Source organism: Hetaerina americana, unplaced genomic scaffold (genome assembly GCF_022747635.1).
Source record: "Hetaerina americana unplaced genomic scaffold, ioHetAmer1.1.p SCAF_4, whole genome shotgun sequence".
In the NCBI taxonomy this organism is placed as follows: Eukaryota; Metazoa; Arthropoda; class Insecta; order Odonata; family Calopterygidae; genus Hetaerina; species Hetaerina americana.
Genome location: NW_027286985.1, coordinates 35107091 through 35132279, shown reverse-complemented (window position 1 = coordinate 35132279; position 25189 = coordinate 35107091). Strand labels below are relative to the sequence as shown.

At 41.4% G+C, this 25189-nt stretch overlaps 1 protein-coding gene across 5 annotated transcripts in view; it reads right to left on the bottom strand.

Annotated features, from left to right (window-relative positions):
* The window catches only part of Mical (Molecule interacting with CasL), a 288154-nt gene that overhangs the window by 191457 nt on the left and 71508 nt on the right, over window positions 1–25189 (bottom strand). For 4 of the 5 annotated variants that reach the window (XM_071589659.1, XM_071589662.1, XM_071589663.1 and 1 more), the window contains exon 2: window positions 15066–15188. The exons of the other annotated variant lie outside the window; for it this stretch is intronic. The gene's annotated coding sequence lies outside the window, so the exon portion shown is untranslated. The remainder of the gene's footprint in view (window positions 1–15065; window positions 15189–25189) is intronic. 5 annotated transcript variants of the gene reach the window in all.

Below are 25189 nucleotides of genomic sequence, written 5' to 3'. Positions count from 1 at the left end.
CTTACGCGCTATTTATAGCTGCTCCTTCTGCTGATGCCCTGCGGTCGGGATGAATGCGAATGAAGACTGGTTACACACACTTCTGCTCGCTGGCATCCGTCATTACTCATATCCCCGACTTCCCTTTCCGCAGCATAGGTTTTGAAGACACGCTGGCCGTATTTAACCTCTTCCTAATTCAGACCAGTTACTCCCGGAACTCCGCGCCGACCTCTTCGATTACACGATGGCCCATGGGACTTATTGGCCAATGAAAGTACTTCTTTTGGTCGCCGGAAGGAGAGGGAAAAGTTATTTACTAAGGTCACATCGAACTCATTAATAACATTTGTGGGCGATGACAGCGAGAGTTCATGTGCCACCGAGACGTGACTTCAAGAAGAATGGAAAAGCAACTCACCCATTTATTCTTGTCGCAATTTAAAATTGAAAATATGGTGCGCCAGGCGAAAAATTGTTTTGACTGTCAAAGAGAATTGCTAGAGGGAATTGTTTCCTTCATTGGGTTAAGTAAGAGTGGTTATCATTTCCGCAAGAATAAGCCATACACGTGCAATAGTGTTCGTTGCACTGTCAAAAATTTCAGGATAAGCTGGGCGATTTGAGTCGGCAATATTACGCAATATTGACATTAAGTGTAAACTTTGATAACAAGTGTAAACTTCGATACTAATCATTGATAAAATGGGAAAGGTATGAAGTGGAATGGCCATCCCAAAGACGAGATTCTAGTCTCTCTACATACTGATAACTGCTACTAGATATTCCGGAGGGCCCAATCCAGACTGCACTTGAGCATCCTACCTAACTAACAATAATCCGTATCCTAATATTTGTCGGAAACTGATTGCTACAAAACTACGAAATTCTGAAATGAAATACTTATTGGAGGGGAACCCAGGAGTGCGTACACTAAACAAAAACAGCTCGAATTTAGCCGTATATGCAACGTTCATTTGATTTTCACCTTATTGCATCGGTTTTCACGATTTGATTTGAATAAATTTTTTGCCCCTTTCAATATTTCGCGTATATAACTTATTAACAGCATTCTTGAAAATTAAATGCTCTAAGGGTCATAATTTTATTAATGCACTGGAAATGGTCAAGATTTCAACCTGTTAACCACATCAGTTTCCCTCGATGACATTTCGAATTTTAAATGAAACTTGGAAATTATTATTATTATGGAATTTTCTATTGCAATGAGTCCATTGGTGCCATTTACGACATTATAAAATATATACTTCCTTCCAGTTCCATGAGACCACACACGAAACCTTCTGTAAACAAGCCCTTAAAGTACCCCCGGATTCTTATAATCGGGGGACATCTGGGGGATATAACGGATGTTATGCAAATAAAATTACCCATAGCCTAGGAGGGTTTCCTCCACCTATGGCAAGGGTGTTTGTAAAGTGTCCTCAATGTGTTTATATTTACGGGTTAGATGGAATAGGGGACAATGTATAGGGTCTCAATCTCGCCGCATCAAACGACGATATATTAAATAAAATAAATAGTGGGTTTCTTAAATATGCATACCGTCACTTATATCATACACTTTGGAATTCAAAAACCAAAGTTAATTTTTCGATTCAGAGAAATTAACTTTAACAAATCGGCTCATGAACAATCGGAAAATGATGGCACTATCCAACTGTGCAAAAGATTCTTTTTAGCAGTAACAGCGAACAACTATATTGTTTGTAGATGCTTTTCTGGATCCATCAAAACTAGCCAGTGATCAATGCAACCATTTCAGAGGGTAAAAATCATCCGCCTTGACTGGGATTCGAACCCAGATCCCTCAATATCCGGTCGAGTGCTTTAGCCACTTAAGCTATCGAGGCGTCCTCTTAAGTGGCTAAAGCACACGACCGGATATTGAGGGATCTGGGTTCAAATCCCAGTCAAGGCGAATGATTTTTACACTCTGAAATTGTTGCATTGAAATGCACATTAGCGGATGTCTCCGTTAAAAGTTACTGTTGCGGCATCTCCCGCAGTTTCTTTGGAACTAGCCAGTGATCTTTAGGTTACTAATAACCATTAGTGACTAGAACGCCAGTAACATGTAAAAGAAAAACGCACTCGGATACCACCAGATGTCCATTGTGAGGTCAAAATTATAACTTGTAAGCAATCATGACGTCTGCACAAAGCAGCATTACCCGAATCCATTTTAAAAACTACAAAAATTACTTCGCCTACTAAGTCGCTACCCCCAAAGACCTCAAAACAATGAATGCTTCGGTGGAAGATGAGGGAATGAGTGTTAGCGTGCGCAGCGGTCTTTACCGCCCCCTTTCTCCAACACTCCCTGAGCGGGAAAAAAGGCTTTGCGCCCCCGAGTAGCAGAAGCCTTCCCGGAGAGCAGAACAAAAGGTGCAACGCACGCCGCGGATACGTGCAGAGGGAAATAAACCGACGATCCGCCCATCACCGCGGCTGCCGTCGCGCGGGGCCAAGTGGCCGTGACGTGTTCGTTGCATTCCGTCTGCTTCGGGGAAAATGTGGGGCGACGCCCCCTTCCCTTCCCCGTACTCCCCCCCTTCCGCCTCCCTGCGGGGGCACAGTGGAGAGCACATACAAACACAAAAAAAAAGAAGCACTTCAGTTTTTTGTCTCTCTCCTCTCTCCCTCCCTCCATCGCCCACAAATGCCTCGCCCCGTTTGAAAACGCTCGGAAATGGGAGTTACTCCGCGACGACCATAGTTTCACGAAGGCGCGGCTAGGGAAGTAAATGGAGTGAGACAGTGGGTCGTCAGCACGAAGCCGCTATGCACAACAATTCAGTTGCCCGGAGAAGGGCTGAGGGGAGGTCTGAATGGGAACATTACTCGGGGAAAAAACACAGAGGGCGGAGGACAAAGGCACCGGGGCATTCGAGGGGGCGGTAGTCCATCCCCCTCCCCCGGATTTATACACGCTAAAAAAGCGTCCCATACACATAGCCTCTCACGTCTAGTTAAAAATATTTGTGTTGATTTCTTGCGTTAACCATTATTTTATCGTTCCGTAAAGCATGTGAGAGCACCAAAACCCCAAGTGACTGAAGAAGACATCATCATCACTGGTTACCAACCCGAGGATTGGTTTGTATCCGCTCTCCAAACTATCTCCTTTTCCATGTTAATCTCTACATTCCCTCAGAGCTCCAAGCACCGAAATTTTCCAATATATGCTTCTCGTAGCTCATCCTAGGCCCTCCTCTGTAATTTCCTTTCGCAAGTAACCGTATAGTTTCCTGTGAGACTATACACTCACTTACTGCGAATTAAACAAGAAGGTGTCTAGCACTTTGTTTCAACCAAACTGACTCTTCTGAATGAAGTCTGCATGTCACCATAGTCACAAATCACGACTGATACAGATATGGGCAGTAATCCAATCTTGGGGGGAGGAGTGATCTAAAATTAATTCAATTTTTATTATTGATATTTATCACCTGCTCAGGGAAAATTTTTGATGGACCCTGGCACTACTACCACTACTGTGCTCGTAAGCGCGACATAAAATAACTCACAATATCCATAAACACCACATACTACAATCGCGCATTCTTTATTTCTGCATACTTTCCACCCAATATTTAAAAAACTTATTTTAAAAAAACATGATTTCGCGGTAAATGGTCAATGTAATTAAAAGAAAATTGGACATTTATTGGATACATTTCCATCCAAAGTGAAGGCGGCATTTTGTTTCAATACTCCCACTAAAAGGCTGTACCTATCGGTTTTGAGGGGGGTGGGAGAGAGCGCAACGAACGCAAAGCTGACTTCAGTTTGATGGAAAGGTCTGCAGAGTCATTTGCGAAAGGAAGGGAAAAATGTCGCGCGAAATGCCAGAAGCAGGCCGATTCCCAAACGCGAACTGAGTACGTGGCGATTGTGAAGTGAATAAAAAAGCAGAGTGGTAAAACCAGACTAAGAGTAATATGAGACATACGGGAGCTTGAGTCGCGAGAGGTTTTAATCCCAAGAGATCAAGACGTAAAAAAGACATCCAACCAACGACGCAATAAAGCAGAAATTTCAAGTTTTCAGCACCAAGTTAACAGGCAAATTAACCTGGGTGTAATTCTATGCAAAATAATAAAAATAACAGCACTGCGTAGCATGTGATCTTAGAATTGCAATAGAGATCACCATATGAAACAATATGCTAATTTTGAGCTGCCAAAATGTGTGATATACTACGCATTAGTAAAACCAACACTTTTTATTCCCTCGGTCTAGATTCAGACTCGTATCTAAGGATCTCCGAAGACTAAATCCCTCCATCGAATTCCTCAAGAGAGATAAATAAAAAATGTGAAATTTTGTATCAATTTTTAAAACATGATTAAGCATAAAAGACAGGGTCTCGATCATTTTCCTCTGCCCTCATTATACCTGCATGGTTCACTGTAACACGTCACAATCTTAATAAATAGAGACACGTAGAGTTGACAAATAATGGTTTCATATCTCATGCTTGACCTCAAACGAGCACTCCTCTAAATATCTGACGTTCTCTTCACAGAGCATGTAAACACCCAACTCAACTTTAAATCATGAACTCCCGACGCGTACTAATAAGACTGAAATGTCCAGCAACACCGTAACTTTTCTCGCTGCGTAAACTCGGGAATTCGCAAGGGAAACTTGGGAACGCGGTTTACTAAATACACATTAATGAAGAGCGCCCTGCGCAAAACGAGCAGGAAGAGCTACGGACTTGCAAAATATAAGAAAATGAATGAGTCTGAAACGACGCCAATGATTTTTTCTTTGCAGTATGGCCTAAAGCATGTCAAAAGCTCTTACTCGACGCCATTAAATGGTTATTTAGGAGTGATTTAAAAGTTCCTGCCAAACCAATTCCATGGAAATTGGTCGCGAAATTATAAAATTAACAGAATAATTTTCTTCGGCTAGGTGTAAATCAGACCTCTTGTCTCGCCTTTGGGCGTCGCCCTTCTTTCTCATTCGCGTGTCACTTGCTCCGTCGTCGCCGCTCTGAGAATTGAGTCAGTTGGCCAATCTGGCTAAAATCCACCAAGGTCTCCATCGTGCCGAAACCTAAGCAGTCAACCCTTCAGACCAGAACCAGAGTTATGGCGAATAACTTGGGCTAAGTCCGAATATCAGAGAAGTAGGCCAATGCTAGAAATTACACGTTGCACTTCCTATATCTTACTCGATGAAACTTTATCGAAAAAAAAGATGCCGTTACATCTTGATGATCGAAACTGATAGCTCCGATGCTGAGTTTGAATCATTCTTTCATTAAGGGTACTTTTTCATCAGAGGCAGTGAAATTTGTTTCCAATGTTAACAAAAAGATTGGCGCGAAGGAACCAACGAGAGGAACTGCTCACTCTTGATATTTTTTCATCATATTATATATATACATATATATATATATATAATATATTTTTTTGTCATTTAGTAATATATATATACATATATATAATTATGCACATATTATATATATATATATATATATATATATATATATATATATATATATATATAATGGGCTGACACAATATAGCACAAATATAAAAGAATAGACACATTTAAAAGAACACTCACACGGTAAATTGTTCGAGCTTTCGGCCCTCTCAGAGGCCTTCTTCAAGAGAGACTGAAAATATGCTATTGCAGAGGAGAGGGGAAAGAGCTATGGGCGTGGAGGGGAGGTGTGGGGGGAATGCTGGGAGGGAAATTAAATATGGCGGTTTAGGATGGGAATTTTAAAGGAACGGAAGGATAGTATGTAGGCGGATTCACGAGTTCTCACCTCTATGTTGGTGGCTGAATCAGGTAGGGATTCTAGGATGCTTAGAGCAAAACACTGGTCGAATGAAAGGTTGTGGGAATTGGCGTGTGAAGGGATAGGAAGAGAAGAGAGTGAGGCAGAATTGCAGGAGTACCGGTGATTATTCATTCGGATGGATAAGGGGGTAATGCATTCACCTATGTAAAAGGAAGTGCAATGCTTGCATGATAAAAGATAAATAATATTTTTTGAGAGGCAATTAGCGTGGGAACGAGGTGAGGGGGCTATGAGGGGATGTAGGGAGAGGGGAGTAGGCATAATAAGAGGACAGGTTTTACATCGGGGGCGGTTGCAAGTTGGGGAAATATTGGGAAATTTGTCACGGGGGGGCGCCAAAGGGTTTGGGGGATCTCAGAAGGTTTTTGAGATTGGCGGGTCGTCTGTATGCGATAGATGGGCATTGGGGTAGTAAGTATATATATATATATATATATATATATATATATATATATATATATATATATATTCTTTTTTAAGGTAATCTACCGGTTAAGGTAGGTTTTTGGATGGACACAACTATATAGTTATATATATACACACACAAACGAGTATATATATCGTATTCATATCTTATGCATACAAATTCACACAATTGAAAAGTGGTTCATTTGGTTAAGAGATCGAATAAGTGAACGTGAGAGTAACTGCAGCTACACTGCATCGTCGAATCATTATCCAAATGCTCTTAAGCTTTTTAAGGGCATGTGGATAACAATATCGCAAAATACTGAAAGTAGAATAGTTTCCACCACACCACAAATGTTAAAAACGAAGGCACTTCCGACTCTGATTAACAACTCAGTCTCAAATTTGAGTGAATCTCAAGCAAGGTGAAAATACTTAGGTTAACAAAAGTAATAATCATAGAAACATTAACACTAATAATATTCTCATCTTAACTGCTAACCAAATCAAAAAATGACCATTATATACTGAGGGATTCGTTTTAATAACATAATTGTGTTTCTACCTAGCACATATTTTTCTTCCCATTCACGCCTCCAGACAGTAAAGTAGAACGACTTAATTTCTAGACTGGATTTCTGTGCTTCAGCGAAATAAATATGATTCTGAAATGTTTCTCGGGGTTAATTTCACCATTAATTAGTAAAAAAAACGTATCAAGACTGAGTGGAGAATTTTATATTCCAATTAGCGTGACACAGGGCAGAAGTGACACATTTAAAAAATAGAAACATCCCGCTAGTCATTTCTGAGCCAAGTATATAGTTTTAAAAATATCACTCCAACATCAGTTAACTTAAAGGTCGCTTCAAACCAGGCAGCAGATAATAATTTATCGCACTCGTCGATGGGTAAAAGTGGTACTTAATAGGGAAGGCGACCGACAGCTGGGGTCATTTGCGCCATCAGGGTTGGTTGGGAAATTCAGTAGCGTAATCCAGGGAGTGGGGTTAAGGGTTGAGAAAAACCCGGCGTTGAAATTAACCTACTCTTAACGAAAGACGCAAACAAGCCACACACGATTTACAGTTTCATCCCACTGCGAGCTTGACGTACTCTCCAAAAGTGAACTCAAAGGGATGGGGACACTTCTGAAACATTCTGGACCGCCAGGATTCGAATCCGGCTCTCCGGGTGGCAAACCAGGAAACTAACCACGGTACAAGCTAGAGACAACAAATATGAATTTCGCCGCTAATAAACTCATCTTAAATGCAACGAAATTTTAGCAAAAGGAATATTCTTCGCTGGGGGATTCGTGTTAATATTCAGCCGTTAAGGTGCACAGAAACGTACTACACGACTTCTTGGGTAGCCACGCGAGCTGACTGGCGACCAAGGTTCAAAGGGTTGTACGCTTCCACCCCGAGGGCGGATAGGGTGAGGTGAGGGGTTACGACGGAGGAGGGGGGTGGTGGGCCTGCCTCTTCTTCGGTTGCTTTGCCTTAATAAAGCCCCTGGTGCGCTAGCGCGGGGGCTTCGGGAGGAGTGTCTCCTCCCGGCCCCACTCCGCTCCCAAAAATAGTACGCGCGCCCTCCAAGGACGGACGCGTAAAGGGCCACACACTCTCGCTCCTTCCCCTCCTCCGCCATCCACTTTTCCTTCTCATCCCCTTTTCTAACGAGTTGCCTTCCCCCTTTTTGCAAATATCTCTTCTCCCCTTTCGCTCCCCGCACCCACCACGGAGCGGAATTCCCAACACGCCCGAGACTCTTGAGCGTGACGGACACGCATTCGAAAACCCGAATCCCAAGAGGTTCTTTCTAAAAAAAATAGATACAAAAAAAGGAGCGTCGCCTCACGAGATTTTTCGCGGCCTCGGACGTATTTCTGTTCGGTCCCTCACCTAGGGCGGCGCTCCGTGTCGATGGGAGAATGAAGAAAGTTTTAAGAGGGATTACGCACACCGTGCCTGTGGAGCAATGCATTGGCTTCCCGGATCGCTAGATTCGGGTGAAATTCAAAGTGAATGACCAACACTACCCAAAGGGATAGGGACCGCGCCCAAAGAGGTATTCGTCACTCTGATCTTCGTCCCTCGCAGAAAATTTTCGGAAACAAAAAGTTGGGATGAAAATATAGAAAAAGGTCACCAAACAAATCTCAATCCCCGAAAGTTTTGAAGATAAGAGCACGTATTTCCTAAACGATCGCCTTGAGCATGACAATCCTGCGTTAAGGACACAGTGAATTTTGGGAGCCTAATTGGGGTACGTCAAATGCAAAACTTGATTAAAGTTCCGGTTTCGATTTGGATCAGTGAGTTCAAAGGAAAAAAAAATATTCGTTGGGCATTCGGGAATTACTCGAAAAAATTATAACCTGATTATCAAGCCCAAACAACCAGAAAGAAAATTGTACGTAAGAACAGTAATAAATTTTCTTCTCTAAATGAGTTTGTACATGGATTATATATTATTTCCCAGTTTTTAAGCATAAGCGCCACAAAGATTTTTAATTTTAAAATACTGTTTCATTTGAAGACAATTGTACCGGAATCTACAGCTGACTCCGAGGCCGCGAGGCGCACTAATCAACAGCGTGCTCAGCAACTATACAGAGAAAGTACTGCATACTTCCCCGCATGTTTCTTTATCTCAACTTTTTCTTCTGAGACAACCACTAGCTTTAATTAGAAATTAACTTTTTCTCTCCTCATCATAACTATGAAATACGATATTTCGATTACCTCAGTGAAAGTAAAACAACTGTGTGTAGAGCAGAAGCACACTTGAATCATAAAAAGGATTTTTGTTGGTATTAAAAATGTAAACTCTTCTTCGCACGGTTTCAAAGAGTTTTCCCAGTTTCAAATATTAAAAGTATGATGAATAACTGAATACACACATAAATCTCATTTTAAAACACCTTTCCTCCCCTCCTAAACGAAAGGTTCTTCACAAAGACTGAAGTATCACTCAGGAACAGTAACTAAGTCGGGTTTATGAGAAAAAAGCATATAAATCATGTTTGAAACATCTTATGAGTGAAAGCAGCGAACATTTGGACACGGACAAGCTTGTGGGCTCTAGTTGGCCTGAGTGATGAGCATTTTAAAATAGAAGCAGAGTGAATGGTTACGTTACGAGAGACCTTCAAACGTTCCTTTACAATATCAATTAAGTCCGAGTAGCAGTACTTTAACTTGTTAAATTCAAAGTTGGTCAAGGTCACCTCGCACTGCGATACATAACACACATTTCAGTCATAAACACAGTAATTAACCCGAAGGTGAGTTTCGGTAGGTAATGGAAGAGTTCGCCGAAAAATTTATTTGAGGACAACAGAATGTCCCCGCCCGAGTTGAATTGGAAACCGCGATCATCGAGTTGACCGTCAAGAGCGTTACAAGATAAGTAATCCGGAAATATAATTTCTTCCCCCACGACGAGAACTTGAAAACCCATTTCGTGAGCTACGGTAAGGGCACGCACAGCAATTGCGTCCGTACAATTTTTCGCGTATTTCATTTCAGCAAATATGCATTTTGTTTCAACAAATTTTTGGATTTCAACAACATTTGGGGATTATCCCCAGCAACCAAACGTACTTGACCACGAATTTACACATAACTGATTTAGATTTGCAGAATGGTAAGACGTGTCTCACCTTTCAGTCGAATCCTTATCCAAACATTACTCTCTAAACGAACTGGAAATTTAAAATTTACGATTTGAAAAACATATAAAATCCTGCCATTAAATTTGCGCAATCCAAACTCTAACAGCTGAAGCGATAGATGACGACTAAATGTATCGGTTGTACCACTTATCCTTTGATCCTGTGACCTTCGATCAAACAATTCCTCCCTCTTAACCACTGATATAATATCATTTTCTACTTCGTATCTTACAAGAAAACCCTGTAGAATTAACAGTAACAAAATGAAATTACATTGTATTTTCTTTGTCTAATGAGGAAGCCTATGAAAAAGAAATATTGGTGTGAATGACAAATCTTTATAATACAATGTCTTCATTAACCAGCAATGCAACACGTTGACGGAATGGAAGAAAAAAATGCAGAGAGCATACCGAAAAATGGATTTGGTGATCACCTATGCGTAGAAAAGAAAGAGATCAAAGAAAGAGGTGATATTCACGTATACAGCGTTTACAGTCCATGAAATAAGCACAGATTCTGACGCAACGCGTTTTCTGATGAGGGGAAAAGGGAGATTTGGTCATTCAACATATCATGCAAAGAATGAGCACCAGCCCTAGGGAATACCAATAAATTACCTATGCTTTTTAGGTTTTAAAGTGGTTATGACCTTGAAAACGAACTTGTGCATCGCATACAGAAAATGAATGACCATCAAAAACAAGAACTAAAAATTGTTTATTTCCTTTACTATTCTGCAAACTTTGTCCTTGGGAGAATGTTACGTGTATGTTTCAGATATATTCTACGAGTGGGTGACTGGAGAACTGTCTTTCAGGCCACAAGACGCCTGCTGCTAGAATAATCAAGCGGATATCGACTACGACGCCATGCCACGGATTTAGAGCAAAACACCGTGAAGGTATTTCGGGAAGTTCCATTGTTCCGCGACATTAATAGTGGGGGAGGGAGTTTGAAAAGGGTATAAATGTATAAAAATAAAATAATAACGTCATTTATGGAAACCACCAAGTGTCGCCTGCCCCTCCAAAATATATTTTGCTCATAATTATTTTTTCTAAGGCGTGCATTTGACACATCTATAGAAACCGGTCAAAATTTCACTTAACGCGAAGACTGAGTGACAAACGTAATTAGGCTTAAAGCTCAAATTGAAGTGTCAGAGCAAATTGTTTAGACTTTCAATTCAATGAATAGTTCATGGTTGAGAACTTATTTTCAAAACATTCCAATGAATCACTTTAGCAAATCTAAAAATATTATTTACAGCCAACCACTTACTCGTACATATATATATATATATATATATGTACGAGTATATTATATATATATATATATATATATATATATATATATATATACGCGTATTTATATTTATAAATGAATACATAAAAAAGTTGAATTGAGTCTATCAACTACTTCAGCGAGAGTTAGGATAAATACTTGGGACTCATGTCCTAAGGTTAATTGTTTAATTTTATTTATTAGTTTAATTCGAGAATCAAATTTACGATGCAAACTTATACTTAAGGTTCTTATGGAGCCTATAGGGAAACCCGAGGGATCATCGGGGGAAACAGGCTGCAGATGGAACAGTATACCCAGGGAAATGGCTACTAGTGGACAGCATGGATTCATACTGACCACTCCATACTTCGATACTTAATTCATTCTCTCAAATCCACTGTAGCCCTATTTCCTGATGATAAGTAACGTGTTGAGAAGAGGCTTTCACCGTGTGGATGACTAATGGCATCAACATCCCATTAACAGAATAGAAACACATACCAGAAGATCTTCTCCGAGCATTTCCAAAAACCTAAGTAAGTTACCAACCGCTCGATATATTGTAGTACCTAGTAAGTATCTTTTCAAAGAAAAATTCCTGAGCTAAGCATATCTCTCATTTTGACAGGATTAAGTGTGAGTACTTAAAATACTCTCATTACCTGAAAAGTCATAAGAAAATCATCACTTCTTTTATGCGCAACATGAACGAAGAACTAAAAGTCGAGTGCTGTATGTTGACAACTAAGAGGAGCGGGTGTCTCACGAAAAACAACGCTTTCTCAACAAACCTTACCTTCTCATTCTCCTTATGCACTCGTATTAATCTCTTCCAGGGCATATTCTTGGTAGGTTTTGATGGATGGTTTCAATGACAAACTCCTTTCTCAACGGAAATTAATCACATCATCGAAAACCTAATGGGACCATGACAACCCCGCTCCTTCGTCTCTCCATTCAGAGAGCTCAAGAATTCGAATGACAGAGCCAATCGCAATTATCATACCCCTTACATTGCAGATTTGATATCGCATATAAAAAAAAATCTCTATTCACAAAGCCCACAATAATGCAGAGTAAACTTGCTTATCTGTTTCCGATTGCAAGGCCGAAAATATTTGTTTACCATATTTTCCGCTACACAGGCACTTTAGGTCGTCGTCCAGAACTGACACGCCCACGATGGGACCTCACTAATGGACACCCGCGGCTTCAGGGAAGAGCAGTTTGTTGATTAGCTCTACTCGTCCGAAAGGGTCCAGTTTACACAACAAATTGGCCACGACGGACGGGCGACGGAAAGAAAGGGAGGTGTGAGGGGGTTTTTAACAGGTCGGCGAAAGAAACATTCACGAGGGGAAGGAAAAAAGAGCGCGAATAGTGAGTTGCTGCCACAAACGATGGAGATAAAACGCCTGGCCAAACTAAACAAGCCCTGGGGCAGGGATAAGGGTGGGTGGGTAGGGAATCCAATGCAGCATGACGGAGCTTGAAATGACGAAAACACTGAGAACGCAGTGTCTTCACCACTATGGGAGACACGTGTGAAAACTACTTATACTTTACATCTCCGAACTTCACAAAATTCATGCAAAATAAGTCGTAAGAGGGGCTGGGCGATGACGCGGTATATCGCTAAGATTAACGAAATTCACGAGACACACCTTCTGTGTGTGCGTGCGTGGGTGCACTGCGATATAAATTAAGGTCATGTCACATTCCACTACCAATATACAGTCCCTCGGTAGGAACAATAGAGACTCGGGGAAGATAATCAGAAAACGTATTTTGAGCACACTGTCAAATCGATATTAAGACTTCTATTAATGTCGTTCACAAAGAGACGAGGGTGTACATCGACACGCAGGGAAGAAGATGTCGTCCACCTAAATTCCAGGATGCCTACAAGTACTATTTCGAAACATTAAATTTAAGTCGCACATCATAGTTCAAAATAAAACAGAGAAACACCATAATAGTTGAATTGTTACTGATAGAAAAAATGAATAGATTAAAAATACAGCACCCAATATATTATTCAACCACTAATACAGGCAATTAGGGATAAGTGTATTCACAGTACACGGCGGAAAAATAATGGTGCTTGGTTAATTAACCTCATTACAAAATTATCGCCGCAAAAGACGCTTCTCCAGTAAAAAACCTTAAATTATGTCAACGGGATGTAATTCCTCAGCATACGAGGGTGAAAAACACTAGCATTACCTTTAAAAATACACCAAACAGACACAAAATTTTGATTTCAAATACCCACGTCGTTTCTAATCGGCAATCACGTCACACTTCTCTGCGTCACTTTATGATCACGTTAAGAGACAGGTATAAGTTGCACATAATACACGGTTTGGCGGTTAAAACGTTGTCAATGAGGTTAAAGTGTCAAGCGGAATAAGTACTGGACACAAATTAATGGGGTAGTAGATATTATGGAAAAAGAATCAGGGGAGACAAGAGTATTCGATCAGGAATACACTTGAGGCGCTTTACTCGACTAATATATTTCACTCCCAAAATTAAAAGGAAAACATAGCTTGATCCTCAAGACAGTATTTATAATATTTTATTAAGGCGCGGTCAAAGAATTTTCTCACAAGATGCATACATTTTAATGTTAAGATTGGATTATTTATCAGGAGTACAATCCCATATGCATCTTTTAAATAAATTTTCCGGGACGTACCAAAAGAGATGTTTCATTATCGGTGCTAGGTAGCTATTTTCGGAGAACTGGATAGGTAGTATTTTATCCACGAGACCATTACGCGTTGCTGTCATGTTTATCATCGGCGAGAGGCAATGGTAACAATAGGAACCTGCCATAGGTTTTATATGATGAGATTTTGGGAGAATCATATGGACTTCAATTCGCAAAAGATAAGACCCCTCCCGCGCAGAAAAAGTCGCCATTATCATGAAGGTAGAATTTTTGCTGTTTGTTCTTGGTGGAGGTGACGTGTGTGGGAACTGATTTCATGGCTGTAGGAAAAATTATAGTTCCGATAGGAATTTAACGTCCATAGGAAGTCACAAATGATAGCAGCTCTTTGTAAAGCCCCTAAGGGTGTTTTTTAAAACGTCGAAGAAGGAAAAAACACGGGTAAATCATAACGATCAAAGTTTAAAGTGTTCATTCCTAAAACTTTGAGAAAGGAAATAGAGAGGATGAGTGTAGAAGTTCGGATTTAAAAGCAATTCCGAAGCAACTTTAGGCAAGGGTGAGTACGCAGCACACTTTGCCGCAAAAAGCAGACGAAAAGGAACAGATGTGACCAACACGTCGCCTATAATCTTCAGTGTCAGACGATCAGAGTTTCCCGTTACTTTATGAATCTTCGCCATGCGAAAACAATAATGTTTCACTGTTATGAATCCCTCACGTTAAGGAGGAGAACCATAACTTACTGCTACTGCGTCAAACACCACTTTACGGGTGATAAAGTTTCAGACGGAAACATCTGTTAGGAGCGAATGAAGGAATCTTTATGCGGCATCATCCAAAAATATCAATACGAAATGTGCAGGCACGAAAAACCTCTCCAAAGGTCGGTCTGCGAAGCTGACATTTACTCCAATGTTTGAAAAATGAACGATGAACAAGGATAACATTAGACACAGATTCCCAAAATTCTTTCTAGAAATCATTCATTCATCCAAATGATGATCTACTTTCAAAAACGTTGCGAAAGAATGGCAGAAAACGTAGAACTAGAACCCGATCATTCACCGGGTAGCACGGTTTTTTAATCAACTACCCAGTAAGTTTGTACTCCCAAATTTCTGAATTATAATACAACGTACATTCATTGTAACAATAATATTGATAACATTACTAACCTTCACGATAAAGAGGGAAGAACGGTGGCAGACGAGGAAAGTTAGAACCAAGTTATGATCTATTCGGTTTTCTAGTAGCACGCGAAAGATGACGGCATGTATCCAACCACTGCTCCATACCAACTGAAAAATTAAAAAAAATCATTACAACTTTGTTTCAGCATGGTATCAAGTAGCAAACATTTATGTTATTCAATTATATCTTGATTTACAGAGAGGGTAATAGGAAAAAGGAGTCATATTGCAGGAGTATATTAAAGATACAATTCTAACACACCAATTGGCAAGTTTTGTGACTAATATCCCTTGACCAAATAAATGGCAAAAAAGGACATGCCCAATTATACAGTATTTCACCTTTCTTCCAAAACATACGACCATATTTTAAAGTGAACAACAACATTACGAAAATACTGAACAGGGAAGAACTCCACATTTAGGATAATTTGCATTCCCTTCTGCTCACGCATCCTTCACATCTGGGATTTACTACCAGTTTTCCGAAGCAGTGAAAAGGTGACGTTAGCTAAAAAAAGCTTTGTCATACATGTTTCAACGACAGATTCGGAAGCAGCACCGGATTTCATGCACGAAAGGCACCACGATAAATTACAAACACGACAAGTTATCATAGCACAAAAGAGGCAGGCTTCTGCGGAAATTCGGAGCACACCGCGGACATGTTTGCGACAGCCGAGTTTTAACGCCGAGAGCGGAATTCCACCGCTCACCGGTGAAAAGAGAGAGGGAGGGGGGGGGGATAATAATGCGACTTAAAGGGTGCGCACGGTGAACAAGTAGTTTGTTTAACGCCGGGAGAGGGGGTGGAAGAGGGTGAGAGAGCACACGGAGGTGAAGTAGGCGAGAGAGAAGGAGGTGGGGAGACGCGGGCGCGAGGAGGAGAAGGGAGGGTGAGGGGGATCCGCGGGGTAGAAACAAAAAGCGATCGGGCGGACCCGAAAATAGAAGATGAAGGAAGAGGGAGCAACAAGTATGACAAAGGGAGGAAGAGGAGGGAGAGGCGGTGACGGGGAGGGGGGGAGAACCGCGCCCGGAGAGGTGGCGGGGAGGAAGGGAAGGGACAGACGGACTGAGACAAAGGACCTTACGCTCGAAAGGGTGCGAGATGAAAGCTCCAGCGGGGCTCGAGACGAGACGGGAGAAGATTAAAAACGGGGCGAAATTTTCCATGGCGCCGTGCACGCGGGGGAGGTGTGGGAAAGGGTGTAGGGGAGGGGGTACGCCTTCGCCTCGCCCCCCTTGCGATCAGCAGCGCAGGAACTAACCTTTTTCCAGACGGTTGGGTAAACGCTGAGGGTGGAGGGGGGTCGAGAGGGGGGTATGGGAGCAGCGTAACTGCCCGGGGATCGGGCCCTTCCATGATTATCAAGGGCGGTGTATGACACAGGATTCGAGGAAGCTTACGCCGTTTTGTCATTCATTCATCGGGCGGATTGGATGATAAATGAACTGAAAAAGTGGAGGATCGTCCTTTTTTCACAACAATCAGGCAACATTTAGAATATGCTGCATGCAATTGGGACCTAAGAATTGGCATGTGAGACAAGGATTTTTTACCATAACCTGTTCTTTTAAATATGAGTACATGCGGACGAAATAGAAAGGCTAAGATTAACATTAAAGTTGGGTGACATTAACAAGAACATGGAGTGCAGTTAATCTATTCAGGGAGTGTTTTAGAATATGGTACTTCAAGTAATAAGGACACTAATGGAAGAATTACATAATAAGACTTCTAATAGAGGCGGGAATTGATAAAAAAGGAAAGGAAAACAAATTTTGAAGTTTTAGGCATGGCAGGTGCGGAAAAACGGTTGCTGGGAGAAATTCGAAGAAGGGAATTCAAGTGGATGCATGAAATGCAGAGAGTTAATGGGACCCTGCAATCGGTAGTAGAAGAGAGAATACAAGGAAAGCAAGTTGGAGGGAGGAAAACGTTTGGTATTTTGGATGAAAGTAAGGGAGGCGGATTGTATGCAATGTTAGAGAAAGTGTTATGGCAAAATGTAGTCCCGCGTTTTCGAAAATTTTGTGTCATATTAATTAGGAATAATTAAGTAGAATTATAATAATTAATATAAGGAATAATTAGGTAGTGCCAAGGTCCATAAGAAACCTACCCCAAACCGGTAGACTACTGCTAAAACATTGAGATGTATTAGAAAGTGTCAATTAAGAAATTATATGACGATAAGGAAGATCCACCATATCTGCCTGGAACTGTCACAAAAAGTATGTGCAACAGGGCTAATTACGAGGAACTAATTCACTGAAAAAGATGAGGATGGAGCGAAGCAGACTTTTAGAAAAGATCAGAGCATTCAAGTTAACGTAGATACTATTTAGTGCCTTATTTACATTTCATGATTCCCTCAATAGCATTATTAAAGCCGGCCGTCTGCTATCAAAGGCCGGCGTTTTAACCGTCTCTGGAAAACGCCCACTTGTCGACTAATAATGGCTGTCGGTCGTTGATGACTTTAGAAGCATAAAAAGTATTTAAGTAAAACACCTATCAATGAACATTTGCATAAAAACTACAATATTATATTTCACAGAGGTAATTTACGGTAGAAAAACTATCTCAGTATTTAGACGGTTTTGGTCCTTTCAGCTGTAATTTCAAGCAAGATTCTAGTTGCATTTCACAAAATGATGACATTGACATAAAGTGTGTCAGCTACTACCTAGTTTTTCCGAGGCAAAGATAGGTAAGCCGATCAACCTTCACCAATTATGTTATATGCTATTCTTAAGCTTTTCCCAACTGGAAAATTATACTTCAGAAGCAGTTAGGTGGCCGGGACCACCAACTATAGTTTTTGGAGTGTGCTCCACATTGGACCTTCGAGATAAAGAAGCTGATTCGTCAGCGGTTTAAGATGAACCACAGGACCTGCCCGCGCGGAATATGAATGCTGACGAGGGCAAGAGGCACTAAAACGTTGGCGATTATAGCCCAAATATTTCTTCTTTATTCACTGAATTCCAACTAATCCACGAACATCTCTTGAAATCGATTACACTCAAGGAGGTAGACAGGTTCATCGGGTTTTCATTGCTACATAATTCATGAATAACTGATCGAAGCACTTTTCCACTTGATATTTTTGAATAAAATAAATAAAAATAAAATATCAAGTGGAAAAGTGCTTCGATCAGTTATTCATTATGTTCGACTTCCACCACATCACGCCTGAAGCTACTCAATTTGATAGATAATTCAATCAATTCCAGGGCTGAAAGGTTTAACGCCCACACTTTCTGCTCGACTGCAAACATACGATATAAACTCGTACATAATAAGTATTTTTAAAAAGCATAAGCTTCCAAGCTGTCAGCGAAATGAACTCACATGATATTTTGAATTAAAATATTTTTACCTAAATAAGTCATCACAAAAATGATCCCAGCCATGTTCAATTTAAGGAAGAAAGGATAACAATAATTTCTGTATAACTATTTTAATGATTAATTTTACCGCATAGAAATTCACAAAACTAAACGCAAGCACGAAGAAAAGAGAGAGATCGACGTAAGAGATTTTCTTTCAGACGTTACTTTCTGAAATTCATGGACGTGCGCAGCCATGCATAAGATTAACTACGTGTAAAAGCAAAGGCTTATTTTCACATATAGTTAAATACAAATCCACTCAAGCTTTTGAAAATGAGTGCAGTTTTGAAGGACAAGGGAGGAAAATGATTACAAATCTGAGGAGGTATTATTGAGAATATAAGAGCTTGTTGGCTTTATGGCCAACATTTCATCGAGACAACAGTTTGAGCACCTTAATTGAAACACAGGAGACATATGTGGACGCTTGATTAAATCGCAGACATAAAATGGCAGCTTTTTAGCCCGCCCTCTGCATAAATGTTAAGTGCGTTAGTGCAATTTAGTGATAGGTTTGTTAACGCTGATCTGACAGCTTAGGTAGCAGAGTCAACTGTTTGAAAAATACCAATTTATCCGTTTTTCAAGCGAACACCTTGTTTCTCTGTCCGTTGCCATTATTACATGTAGTTCTGTCATTAATTCTACCTCTTCACAAATTGGATACCAAGTAATTCCAGTCCGCATGGCTACTCTTGAACCAGAGGAATTCCTGCAAACATAGACCTTTGCCTAGAAGTCACCACTTCCTGTTGTCCATTTTCCGTTTTGCGCGGGATCGGCAATTAGTAATTGGACAATTTTACAAAATATCGTGATATTCCTCCAAATATATATATATATATATATATATATATATATATATATATATATATATATATATATAGTTATATCTTTCCTTGCCTCTTTCATTTTTATGGGATGGAGTAGGACAAGTGATAGGATAGGGATTGTGGGGTGAGATTCCCCCCCACAAGATCAGGCGATGCCATTTGCGATGGAATAGTCCCTGTGACCGCATCGCCAAATTCACGAAGATGCTCACCTTATTGTTGCCATTTTTATGGTTTTTTTTCGAAATCGAGCATCAATTTCAAACCAACGAAAAGCGGAAGTAATGTTAAAACATACAAGTATGCCGCTCGAGCTGCTCTCTCAAGCGGCACCACCTGGATATTTCGGGCATTGACTCTGAATCAGATAAAAAGTACACTGTATAATTTGCTTATTTGTATGCTACAGAAGTCAGCAGTCGGTGCCTACGTAGTTGGAAACTTCACGCTTTAACGACGAGCCGCTAGGACCTTGCGGTATTGATCCAATTAACGCAATCGGTTATGATATTTATTTTTTTTTAATTACCACTTATTCACATTCGTGATATATTCCGCCTGTGCTTATCTAACCAGACGATTGTGATCACGCTATTCACAACATCGGATCATTCGTGCATTTTTTATAACCATGCGATTGACGTCCGATAGAGTTGTAAATCTCCATGAGTAATTCCATTACTGTATAGCAGTCGTGCCCACGAATTAGAACAGTAAAACTTGCCCACAGCGCACAATATCCACCAGAATAATTTTGCCGACAAGTGACTCGTAATTTTAGAGCCATACCGTTAGTACTCAATTTAAATGTATGGATTTACAGTCCCCATTATTTCCTATCTTCCTTGTTCCTCTCATTTATTTCTCCAAAGACGAACAGTAGCATAATAAAAACCAATTGATTGAGAGGCTACATATCTCCATAAGGTTGGTAAAATAGCAGCTGTTCGTACGCGGGGCAAGTGGAGGAGAATGCGAATGTTGCGGGGTGACCACCACATGGGTGCCAGAGTTACTACACATATACACACACCACACACACACACCACACACACACACCAACACACACACACACACACACACAAGGGCGGTTCAATAAGTACCCGTGTTAGATGTGAAGAAACCATTTTTTTTATTTTTCAACATAGCCCTCTTTAAGAAAGATACACTTCTCCCAACGTTCCGACCATTTTTTTTAACCCCTCTAAAAAAGAGGATTTGTCGAACTCTCCAAAATACGCCTCTGTCTCGGCGATAACTTCCTCGTTTGAGCTAAATTTTTTTCCCGCGAGCCATTTCTTCATGTTAGGGAATAAGAAAAAGTCGCAGGGAGCCAGATCGGGTGAATATAGGAAGTGCGGCAGCAATTCATAACGTAGTTCATGCAGTTCATTAAGGTGACAGCCGGGTCAGCTTGTTGTCCACCGTGAGCAATCGCGGCACCCATCGGGCCGATAATTTTTTCATCGCCTACTTATCATGTAAAATATTAATTGCCGTTCCGGTCGACACACCGACGGCCTCTGCTACTTCGCGCACTTTCGTTCGCCGATCAGCGAGAATCATGGCGTGGACCTTATGAATGATTTCCTCGGTAACGTCTGCCGGGCGTCCTGGTCGCTCCTCATCAAAAACAGATGGTCGCCCACGTTTAAATTCGTTGAACCAATATCTAACTGTGGTCATAGATGGCGAAGTGTCCCCATTAACAGCATCCAACTTTGCTTTTATCTCCTCGCATTTCTTCCCATCTAAAAACAAAAAGCGAATTACCGAACGATACTGCTCTTTTTCCATCTTAGCGAAAATCACGGAACGTCTTACTCGAATGGCTGCCAAATCCAAACTAACTTCTAAATCAGTCTGAAATTTGTTTCACCGTCTTTAATAGATGGCAGCACACGATGATAACATAAACTTCCCTCAGGAACGCCCTTCGTCGTCAAACATGGGTACTTTATTATATATATGTGGGTGTGCGTGTGTGCGCGTGTGTGTTTGTGTGTGTGTATACACAAAATAAAAATGAACTAATAGATTTCAATCTCGGGAATCTGAATGGAAGGATCACCACCCCGACCCCATAGAAACGCCCCGATGGAGGGAAACAGTAGACAGTGTATTGGGACATTGACATGAAACCCGAGCATCTCTTGGGAGTGCGGGGGAAGTGAGACTCTTCACAAAATGGCCGACGGAGTGAATGGTGAACTGAAATGGACCTTTTGTTTTCACTGTAATAGCGACTGCAAGAGATAGATATTGGACTCGTGGATGCATGGGGGGGATGAGGAAGGGAGGGATGGGGTGGAGAGGAGAATAGCGAGGCGGGAGTAATGGGGGCGTGGGGTGTCCGAATGGGACAATACGGGATATGAGAAACGCGAAGCAGCGACCCTGTCTCAACTGTTCTGTGTCGCGGCGGACAATGGGGGATGCCCGGCCGCATCCTCGCACCCCGGCGCATCGGCGACGATCAGGCTTGCAGGGAGGGCGGGAAACTTCGGGCGCGAATTCACGCACCCGTGCGCGCAAAGGGTCGCGTGCTGGGGTGGGGTTACGGACGGCAGCGGCGGGAGGAGGGGATGTCTTTTTAATTAGTACAGAGTCTGATTAATGACCACAACAAGAATAAAAGGCGCCGAAAGGAGACGGAATTAAATGTGACAGTTCCAGCGAGGTCCGACGCAGCGACAGACAGGTAATTAATACCGTAGCGAACTGGTGTGTTACGCTCTGCGGCATACGGGGGCGGTGCGTCAGAGATTGATGAATCGATGTTTCCGGGTGAATTCCCTAACAAGTTATCACTATATTATACCCCAAAATATATTGACGATTGCTGACATCCGCAGGTTAGCTGGTAAGGAGATCGGTCACGGCTTTCATTTTATCGGTAACGGCCACATTGTTGCCACCCAACACGCTTGAGCTTCTTCCTTTCATGGCAAGACTAATTTTTCCGGTTTCGTTGCAACTGTTTCTTTCGAATGTTCTTAACAGCAAGGGTCTCTGCAAATACTTAATTGGGGAATTATTTTTTTAAAGCCAAGCCATCCAATTATTCTGTCACGATCACGCGTCAAAACATTCACATGGAACTCATTTCCATTTCCGAATGTCGTTTCCCCCATCCTTAATAGAGGCAAGTTGAACTCTTGAAAATATTTTCCGAGTTTTCCGTGATGAGGACTTGAATATGCAGGGCTTGTTTCGAGGAAGTGATGCAAATTACTCTTCAACTACTTCCATGAAATGAATCTTTACCTGCATGTTTGAATTATTGAATCGTGATTCCGTCAGTCAACCTTATTATCCTAGGATTTACCCGGGAAAGTATTTTCTAAAGGGCGATTTATTGTTAATCAGATACTGAACACGACGCAATCAGCAGCAGGTTACTCACTTCATTTCGAACAGAAACAATACATCATCTCGAAATGTGTAAAATTTAACGAAACAATGGCTGATCCTATGAGTTCAATGGCACGTGCACTCACCAGATTAACTAAGTTTACGGGCATGAATCCTACCTCGCGCATGTTAAGTTAACCGCTTCGCAAACTTGATAGGCAACGTCAAAAATGACAATAGCAAATGAGCGTCAACCGTTCCAGGTAAAGTGAAACTAATTTCTACAACCAGAGTCCGTAATTCACAATGACTTTCTGAGGTTCGTAGACATATATGAGGTGCGTTCACGTTCTAAAGTTTCTTGATTTTGTTGCGACCAAATACTTAAACAACAAAGTTAAAACTTTCTACTTCTCAGCATATTCAACCAGCGGACACACATTTTTCACAGCGTTAATGTCATGGTTCCACGGGCGCTTAGAACGCTTCCATAGGGGCCTCTTCTGCCCAATGGAAAATTGTTGATGGTCGGTGGCCGAGGCCTCTTGGGTTCGCTGTCACGTTACGACGCTCGTCCTTCTTTGAACTGTCGCACCCAAGAACTCACATTTTTCAAATCTATAACACCACCCAAGCATGTTTCACTCAATAACGATGAAGTTTGAAGGGGGTTAAACCACGGAAGAGGATGCTCAAACTGTTCTTGTAGGCATACTAAACGATACCCTTGTAAATATTGTTAATTCTTCTCACTCCAAAGGTAAGCTTAAGAATTCTGTTCACTGTACGGTTCAGCCATATAGTTTCGAAATCGCAAAGATCCAGCGTATTTTCAGCTCTACCATAACTTTCTATCAACCCTCAGTCTCGAGAAAAAACCTGGGTGACCTTATTGCTTGAAAGCACCTAATAACATAATTTCTGAAAGCCGGAAAAAATTCAAAGCTTTTCAACCATGAATATTGCCACCCAAGCTATATTATAATTTAAGCCAGATTACAATATATATTTCAAAAATTTGATTGATACTCCTCTTTTAGTATTCCTAATATACTAAAGTGAAATCGTGCCATAGAATATTGAAAATATTTTGCTGTTTTTCAAATAAAAAATATCGAGGAACGGGTTTCAAAATCCTACGCGAAAGCACTCTCGAAATTTCTTCCACTCACACGTGGTAGTGGAAGCTAAAATATGATGAACAATGCAGAATTACTGGCGCATCTAGGCTTGCATGAAAGCCATGCAAGCATACTAACGTTTGTGAAGCTGTGGACACTCACGACGTCGATGAAAGGCAAATTTTAAGTCCAATGTCATGGCAATCAACTCGCTCACTAACGGGATTTTTATCGCGGGAATTCCAAGCACAGTAGTTGGAGATGACTTGATCCCAGTGACATTATTCCAGGTATCCATTAATATTCTCAAACAGACGACCATCAATCAATATTTGCCCATTCACCACAATGTAGGTTCGTTTACCTCCAACTGAAGTTATACACATTGATAACATCGACCATATACTCAAGATTTCCCAAATTTTTACGCATTCAAAGTTCATTGGTTTTTTTCAACTGATTATTGCAAGAATTATTTCTGCACTTCTGGGAATACTGATAGGAAAAATGGCCATCTCAATTCCGAAGAGGACTTCTTTGACTAGCCCGATTGGGTTCATGAAAAGTATTACCAAGCGAATCCACCAGCGTTGTAAAATTCATACCAGTATCTTTGGAAGGTACCCAGGGAGTGAAATGCTGCTAGTGATCTGAGGCTCTTGTATCTCAAACTTATAAGCCACTTTAGAAACCCAAAAAAGTATTGGACAGCAAATAGAGCATTGTCAACCATAAATGGAGAAATGCAAAGGTGCTGGTACAGAGGTCTTGGCATTTTTAAAGGCTCAGTTGGAGCAAACCATGATGATCTCTTGTCTTTATGAAACGGACCCCAGCCATCGACTAATTCAGTTAATACCCGTGTTGCCCTCGAGTAGAACCTATGACGTAAAATGGATCAATCTCGGATCTTGCTTGGACTTCATGCCGACCAATGATACCAGCCAAAATTAGTCGAGGAATTTCCGAGGCTACATTCGAGAAGCAGCATGCAGATTCAGCTGGGAATCCAAGTAACAACAGGATGGGAACGCACACCAGGAAAATTTTAAGGCTGGTCCGTGCCCTGGATGAGGAATCCGAACCCTTGACCCAGGAGATGAAGGGTGCAGCAAGGGGTGTAACCCACCCTCCGTAACCTCCGATGCACCCCATCCGTTGACACGCTCAAACCCCGACGGACAAATTAATCAATACCGACCCTCCCCATCGCGATGCAAGTCGGCCAAGGAGAGGGAATGGGGGGAGAGGGATAGAAGAGAGAACTCCGCTCAGGAGTGGAGGAAAGAAAGACTCAGAGCGCTCTCCACGGAAAGGTCGTGGGGATGAGAGAAGGTGACTTCCGCCGCCCGCGTCAACGCGGAGGGGGCAAGATCGACAAGAAAATAAATATCAATCG